At 43.8% G+C, this 8530-nt stretch overlaps 1 pseudogene across 1 annotated transcript; it reads right to left on the bottom strand.

Moving 5' to 3' along the window:
* Nucleotides 1-2317: 2317 nt before the first annotated feature.
* LOC309970948 (peptidyl-prolyl cis-trans isomerase A-like) lies at nt 2318-5564 on the bottom strand (annotated as a pseudogene). Its single transcript has 2 exons — nt 5445-5564; nt 2318-2848 (listed from the first exon to the last, which is right to left on the bottom strand). The product of its transcript is annotated as a peptidyl-prolyl cis-trans isomerase A-like (transcript).
* Between the last annotated feature and the right edge of the window lie 2966 nt (nt 5565-8530).

Below are 8530 nucleotides of genomic sequence, written 5' to 3'. Positions count from 1 at the left end.
CAAGCAAATCTCGGGGGGAAAGGAAAGAAGGAAAGGAAAGGAAAGGAAAGGAAAGGAAAGGAAAGGAAAGGAAAGGAAAGGAAAGGAAAGGAAAGGAAGGAAAGGAAAGGAAAGGAAGGAAAGGAAAGGAAAGGAAGGAAAGGAAAGGAAGGAAAGAAAAGGAAAGGAAAGGAAGGAAAGGAAAGGAAGGAAAGGAAAGGAAAGGAAGGAAAGGAAAGGAAGGAAAGGGAAGGAAAGGAAGGAAAGGAAAGGAAAGGAAGGAAAGGAAGAAGGAAGGAAGAGAGAAGAAAGGGAGGGAGGGAGTGAGAGAGAAAGAAAGAAAGGAAGAAAGAAAAGAAAGAAAGAAGGAAGGAAGGAAGGAAAGAAAGAAAGAAAGAAAGAAAGAAAGAAAGAAAGAAAAAGAAAGAAAGAAAGAAAGAAAGAAAGAAAGAAAGAAAGAAAGAAAGAAGGAAGGAAGGAAGGAAGGAAAAGAAAGAAAAGGGTGTCAGGCTTGGCTAGATGCAGACTCACGTACGTCAGCAGGAGCTGTCTGTCTCCTTCCTCTGATTGCATAGTCCTGTGTTGACTCTCTCTCTGTGGTGGAATGATGGCCAACAGCAGCTTCAGGTGTACAACCTGTTGGTTTGGCTACTTCATCTGACATAGGTTCTCTTTCCTAATAGTTCCAGAAAAGCCTTGGGGTTGCGACTCCCTGGCCTACCTTGTGTCACATATCCCACCTGAACCAGTGACTCGGGCCGTGAGAATGGAATGCACTGCTTGTCGATGCCTGATTATCAGACCCACCCTGAAAAAGAGGTGGGAGGTGAGAGAGAGCATCGGCCTCATCCAGACCTTTAGGAGAGGGCAGTGATGTGCAGAGGTCAACACCACAGGTGCTGGAGCTTGGCTCCTGGGTTCAAATCCATACTGACCAGCTATGTGAACTTGGGCAAATTACTTAATATCAATTTTGTAAGTGGGGCTCATAGGAAATGTCAACACCTATAATAACCCAGCTCTGTCTTTCTTGCAATGCAAGATATCAACAGCACACTTTCTCTCCTTCTAGACCACAAGTCAGAAATCATTTTACCCAGAATGTTCTTAATCAGAAAAGCACAATAACTTTGGAGCATTCTTGATGTTATTGGCAAGAGAGGAAAAAGAGAGAAAAAATATATATATACCAGCTGCGTCAGAGTTCCAGCTCAGTATCTCCACTGTTCATGGACTTTTCCCCATGCAAGGCAGCAACTGAAGAAAATCCAAGCATGATGCCCTCGGATGACATTGTTCAAAGATTTAAGGAAATCTCTTTGTACCACTTTATAAGGGAGGAGGACGTTTCCCTGGAGCCCCCTAGAAGACTTTCTCTTATTTCTCCTTGGCCACATACCTACCCCCGGTCAGTCACTGACAAAGAAAATGGAATCCTCCCATTAGCTGAGACCAGCCTCGGCACATGACACTCAGAGCAAATTTAGTGGCCATAACCAAAATGTACATGAATGAGCTGTGGCTGTGTTCCAAGAAGACTTAATTTATTGACATCGAAATTTGAATTTCATACAATTTTATGTGTATGATATGTTATTCTTATTTTGATTTTTTCCCATTTAAAAATGTAAAAACCATTCTTAGTTCACAAAGAATGCAAGCTACAAAACAGGTGGTGGGTTGGATTTGGCCCATGGGTTGTGGTTTGCCGGCCCCTGGCGTATGTGTAACCAGACCCAAGTAGGACCAAAAGGTACAGCAAACTGTCCGAACACAGCCAGTGGCTCAGGCTCCCGTGGGGCCTGCTGCTTTCCCTTCTCTCCTTTAATCTTCTCTGTGATGAGTTAACTGAAGAGAAGAAGATGTGGACGGAGCTGCAGGGTGTGGTAGCTCCAGAAAGATGTGGACGGCTGCTGCATTGCAACCCCATTGATTCGAATTTGTGGATCTGGAAGACTTGACACAGCCCTGCAGTCCAGTGTTTCTCAGACTTCAGCCTGTGTAATCATCTCCTGCGGTGCCTGTTCATTTTAAAGTTTTATTTTTTTAATGCAGTATAGTTGATCTGTGGTGCCTGCTTAAAATGCAGATTCCAGGCCCTGCCCCTGAGTTCTAATTCAGTAGATCTGGGTAGGACCTACGGATGTGCTTTTTTTTTTTTTTTTTTGGTTGTTTAGTTTTTATTACTTTGCAATTCAGCTTAACTTGGAGGGGGATAAGGAAAATATGGAACCCTAAGAAGTGCAATGAGAGCACGAAGATTATAGGATATTTTGAGCAGACAGGGATGAAGGGGTGCTCTCTGGTGGTTAAGATAGAACACAAGTCAAATTTATTGTTAGATTTGTCCACAGTCAGCAATGGTGATCTTCTTGTTGGTCTTGCCATTCCTGGACCCAAAGCACTCCGTGGCTTCCATAATATTCATGCCCTCTTTCACCTTGCCAAAGACCACATGCTTGCCATCCAATCACTCAGTCTTGGCAGTGCAGATGAAAAACTGGGAACCGTTTGTGTTGGGGCCAGCATTTGCCATGGACAAGAAGCCAGGACCTGTATGCTTCAGGAGGAAATTCTCATCATCAAATTTCTCCCCATAGATGGACTTGCCACCAGTGCCCTTATGGCGTGTGAAGTCACCACCCTGGCACATAAATCCCGGAATTATTCTGTGAAAGCAGGAATCTTTATAACCAAAGCCTTTCTCCCCAGTGCTCAGAGCACGAAAGTTTTCTGCTGTCTTTGGAACTTTGTCTGCAAACAGCTCGAAGGAGACGCGGCCCAAGGGCTCGCCATCGACGGCGATGTCAAAGAACACGGTAGGGTTGACCGTGGATGGGCAGCGCGGGAGGTTCCAGGGTGGCGGCGTCTGCAAAAAAGCCCGGATGCGCTTTTTTTTTTTTTTCCAGCTTTATTGAAGTATAACTGGCAATTAAATTGTAAGATATAATTTGATATATGTAAGTACTGTAAAATGATACCCCCGTGGAGTTAAACATCCATCTCACATATTTACCTGTGTGTGTGTGTGTGTGTGTGTGTGTGTGTGTGTGTGGTGAAAATATTTAAGTTCTACTTTCATAGCAAATTTCAATTATACGATACAGTGTTACCTACTATAGTCACTGGATATGCATTTTTAATAAGCCTGTGACTCTGATGGGGACCCTATCAGTCAGAAAGTTAGTGGCAGAGCTGGGACTAGAATCCTGAGTGATCTTTCAATTAGCACACTGTCTGCTAATTGAAAAGGTTAAATGTGAATATCAGCAAAAGAGACACTGATTTTGATTCTGAATGAAACTCCACGACTGAGCTCTACACGGGGCAAACCCAATGGTCAAATGCAGATACCACCTTCCCTGCCCTATAGGTTTTTGTATCTTACACAACAAAGCCCAATTGTAGTATGAATCATATGTGTTTCTAACATCTCTTCCTCTGATCAGCATATGAGTATCTTAAAAACAGGAACTGCGACTCATTCACCTTTGCAACTCCCAGTGGGAGGGCCTGTCACATAATAGGCTGCCAATAATATTTACTGGGCAAATATTTGCATCAAAGTTTCCTTTCTAAAATTATTTCAAAACGGAGAAAAATTTAGAGAGCTAACTTTGCATGGTATTTTTAATCAATATTGCATGACAGTTTAATTACAGAAAACAGTGTAATAATATCTTGCCAAAACTGAGCAAGTGGGTATAATCAAAGCAACTAAACTAATATGCAAAATAGAGTAGGTAGAGTTAACATGCATGGCCTCAGCTTGGTAATTATTTAATTAGAAACATGTTTTTAATGAATTCCAATGCTAAATAAATTCACCAATGATGCAATGTTTTATTTGAAGCACTAACACTCTCTTTCAAGCCAGAACTCCGGATCCTCTTTCCTTGCAATTGTCAATATTTACATTTTTAATGGAATCCCTATTTGGGAAACTGACACCATAGTGAACATGAAAGGGTAAACCTCTGAGATGCTACTCCCGGAGGATCGGTCAATGGCATTACAGGGACACACCCAGGACCTGTGTAAAGGGAAACTCTATTTATAAGGCAGACCCCGACAGAAGTGACTCTTCCCCACAAAAAATATAATTAGACTTGGAAATAGAACAAAGAGGTAGCACAGACATGAGAGTACTGTGACCTTGAGCAACCACTCCTTGAGCAGCTATAGAAGCAGATAACCAGAATTTTGAAAAGTATATTAGAGAGAAGCAAAGATTTCTTGGTAAAACTGAGATAAAGATTCAATTCCTAAAGTACTGATAAATGTTGATATTTGCAGATGTCAAGGCTTAAGAATTGTCTGCAAATACAAATCCACAATCTCTTCTTTGAAAACAGCTGTGTTTCAAGATTCAGAATGTTTCAGATTTTGAAAAGGGATACAGTGAAAACCCAACAAATGTAAAACATTCCCAGCAGGAACTGTAGCAATGTCTCCTAATCAAACACATTAAAACTTCTGCCATAGGGGTTCCCTGGTGGCTCAGCGGTTAAGAATCCGCCTGCCAATAAAGCAGATAGAATCCTGGTCCTGTTCATTAAGGCAGGATGGTGAACGGTGCAGTGCTGGAGCTGGTTCATATTGGCCCACAAGGGCTCATTGTCAAATTTTCAGGAATTTTTTTTTTTTTTTTTTTTGGCCGTGCCACACAGCTTGTAGGATTTTAGTTCCCCGACCAGGGATTGAACCCAGGCTCTCTGCAGTGAGAGCTCGGAGTTCTGATCACTGGATCACCAGGGGATTCCCAAAATTTGCAGGAATTTTGACAACTGATGGTTGAAACTCAGCCATTATTTAAAAATTAAATTATGTAAACTTAAATTTATTTTATTAAAATCAAATATAATAAATACTCAAAAAAAAACTCCGCCTGCCAATGCAGGGGACACGGGTTGGAGCCCTGGTCCAGGAAGATCCCACGAGCTTATTTGCGCTCTAGAGCCCATGAGCCACAGCTGCTCAAGCCCACATGCCTAGAGCCCGTGCTCTGCAACAAGAGAAGCCACCACAATGAGAAGCCTGCGCACCGCAAGGAAGAGTAGCCCTCACTCGCCACAACTAGAGAAAGCCTGCGCATAGCAACGAAGACCCAGGGCAGCCAAAAAAAAAAACTTCCGCCACAAAGTATATTGCTAACCACACTAAGTGCTAAGGAGCTTGCATAGCCTTCCATCTGTTCAGTCATGGTTGTGCAGTCAAATTAAGTCAGGATAGGGCAGTTTTGCCACCAAATGGATTTCATTCTCAGAGTTTTTTGGACTTTGAGTATAAAAAATTAATAAACAGGAACCTCAATTAATATAGAGTTGGGAGGTCAGAAGAGGGCGCTCTCTTGCCCTACAATGAAAGCAGAGCCCAACAGGAGAAGAAAGGCATCCTCTTCTGGCCTGGCAAGAGCTCAGCTGTTAAGAGGTTGTCACAACTCAGCCAATGAAAAGCCACTATACTTTGAAATCTCGATTCCTCCGATGGAATTTTTGGTTACGGTAGCCCTCCCAACTTCCTTTGCCCCTCTTTAAAAGAGCTGTCCTCTCCTTGATGTACGGGACTTGCACGTGGCTTGCCATGATTGCAGACCCCAAATTGCCATTCTTCATTGAGCCCAAATATATCCATTTGTGCTAGAGAAATAACTGGTAGTCTGTTTGTTTTAGGTCAGCATTTTGGTGGCCTGTACAGGGACCAGAGAAGACCCCGAATGACTCCAAGACTGCTGAGCAGACAGGTGCAGTGCTCACACTGAACCTGTTTTTGCTCATTGCTTTTCTGGCCGACTCTGGGATTTGAGGGTAGGTCTTTCTCCAGGATCCCAACTTCGGCCTTCTTTGCTTTTTGAGGCTCTCAGGTCTTAGGATCTATTTAAAGTTTCATCCTTTCTCGTTAAGGCCTCGTTCTGTATGCAAGTACTCATTTGGCACTTTGGCATGATTGTGAAATGAGATTGCATTGGAACTGGCTACGCTTCAGCCCATACCGTCAGGAACAGAGACTGTTTCACTGGAGCTGTGCCGGTTCTGTCTTCAACCCAATTCCATCAGAAATAGGGGCTGTTCTATTGGAACTGCCCTGTTAAGATTTTAGCCTGGGGCTTCCCTGGTGGCGCAGTGGTTGAGAGTCGGCCTGCCGATGCAGGGGACACGGGTTCGTGCCCCGGTCCGGGAGGATCCCACATGCCGCGGAGCGGCTGGGCCCGTGAGCCATGGCCGCTGAGCCTGCGCGTCCGGAGCCTGTGCTCCGCAACGGGAGAGGCCACAGCAGTGAGAGGCCCGCGTATTGCAAAAAAAAAAAAAAAAGATTTTAGTCTGGCTCCTTGGGGACCAGATTGTCCCTTAGAACTGGCTGGTATTAGGCCGTTTGAGCTATTTGAACAGTAAGTCTATTTGAAAATTATTCCCTTACTCTAGAGAAAAACCTCTGAGAGGTGGGATCCCAGTTATCTAAATATTTTCATATTCACATTTTGTATTCTCTACAGGGACCTCAGCCAATTTTATGTTGGAAAACCACCGTCCTTCCTTATGTGCCTTTCTAACTAAATGGACCGACCTAACTAAAGACAGTTTAGAACGTCAGTGGCCATTATGGGGAACTTTTGAAATCCCCAATCTTACTTAACTCTAAAATGTCCAAAACTGAAGGCAGCACCTAATTTGATTGGTATTTTGAGGCTTCTAAGTGTTCTTGGGAACCTTTGCCTCTCTAAAAAATAAGATTTCAAGATTAACTGAGGCAAACGAAGAAAGATAAAATGGCTTCTCAAGCCTCAGGCTCTTCTTCCCCAGCTTTTGGGTCTCAGGCTCTGACTCTGGCACCATCTTCTTCCTTCCCTTCTATGCCACCTACACCTCTCCACCCCCCTGTCCTCCCCAATATGAATTTTCATGTCAAATTTCCCTTTTCCGCTGAAACTCTCCCCACTCCCTTTTCCTCTGAATTTATCAGAATCTGTTCCTTTAAAATTAAGCCTTCCGAGGATCCAGAGGCTAAACCATTTCTTATATTCCCTGGACGAAAGCTGAACTGTGAGCCACAGTCAAAGATTTAGGCGAAGTACCCAAGGATTCTCCAGATTTGCTGAGGGATTTAATAGAGTCATTCAAACTTACCAGCCTCGTTTCTCTGACTTATATCAGCTAGTTCATACGTTTGTCAGTGAAGGTCAGGCCCAACATTGGATGAAAACAGCTCACTGGGAAAATCCTGAATGTCTCTAGAATTACAACTGGGAGACCAGCCCGCTAACTCATACATGATCAGGCTTGAGCACTCGCTAGTCGACTTCACTGAGCAATTTCCAGGGCTTTTCCAAAGCCTGTTGATTGGAACAAAATTCAGGCTAGTACACAGAAATCTGATGAACCTGTTCATGACTTTACAATTGACTTCAGATTGTTTTTAAAGAAAATTCAGGTCTTCCTTCAAATGTTGATTCCACCTGGGTAGCTCTTAACTCTGTTTATTAACAGGCTGAACTGGGACCTTTCCCTTCATTGGGAATGAATCTCTTCCCATCCTAATTGACACCAGAGCCACACTCTTGGTCCTCAACCCCACTACTATAGGGCAACCCCTGTTCAAATCGTGGGGATCTCTAACGAACCTTGAGAGGTTCCTGTCTCTGAACGTACTCCCTTTTGTTTAGGATCTTTGAGAGATACACACCCCTTTCTCCTTAGTTCCTCTGCCCCGTTTGTTAGGGCAAGACTTCCTAGAGAAGGATTATGCTGGAATTGCTTTCTCCCAAAAGGAAGAATCATTCTAGAACTTGGAGATAAGTCATCAAAGCAGCCAACCTGACTCTGACATATTTTATTTGTTCCATCTCTAACAGTCCTAGAGTAGATCTGGAAACACCGATCATTTGTCCCTATTGAATCAGCTACCACCCTCTTTATGGGCAAAATCTCCAAATGATATTGGAAAAATTCACAGCACAACTCCCATCAAGATTCAAATAGATCCCTCAAAACCTCTTCCCAGATCCCCTGCACTTTCGGTCCGATCCGCGGCCGCCTGCTCAGTCTCCGGAGCGCCCTTCAACCGTCCCCTGACCCGCTTCCGAGGGCCAGTGCAGCTCGAGCCCAACGACCATGCCCGCGGGCGTGTCCTGGACGTCCTACCTGAAAATGTTCGCCACCAGCCTCCTGGCCATGTGCGCCGGCGCGGAGGTGGTGCACCGGTACTACAGGCCGGACCTGACAATATCTGAAATTCCACCAAAGCCTGGAGAACTCAAAACAGAGCTTTTGGGACTGAAAGAGAGACAATATGAACCTCAAAATTCACCTCTGCCAAGAACTCTGTGAATAATATTATGAGAATTAAATATGTGTTTTTAGAATTTACTGAGTCAAACTACTTGGGTTTAAGCACTAATACAATGCTAACTGCAAGAGGAAGTGTTCAGCAGATGTTAACTGCTCAGATGCACTGAGATTTAGTTATGGTTTGACTAATGTTTCTTGAAAACTGCCAAAGCTTATATCATCAGCTCCTCTAATGTGGTTTGATAGATACCTAGTCTTAAATAGCA

The sequence above is a fragment of the Leucopleurus acutus genome, assembly GCF_964270905.1.
Source record: "Leucopleurus acutus genome assembly, chromosome: 13".
NCBI lineage: Eukaryota > Metazoa > Chordata > Mammalia > Artiodactyla > Delphinidae > Leucopleurus > Leucopleurus acutus.
This window is presented reverse-complemented; position numbering and strand designations above follow the sequence as displayed.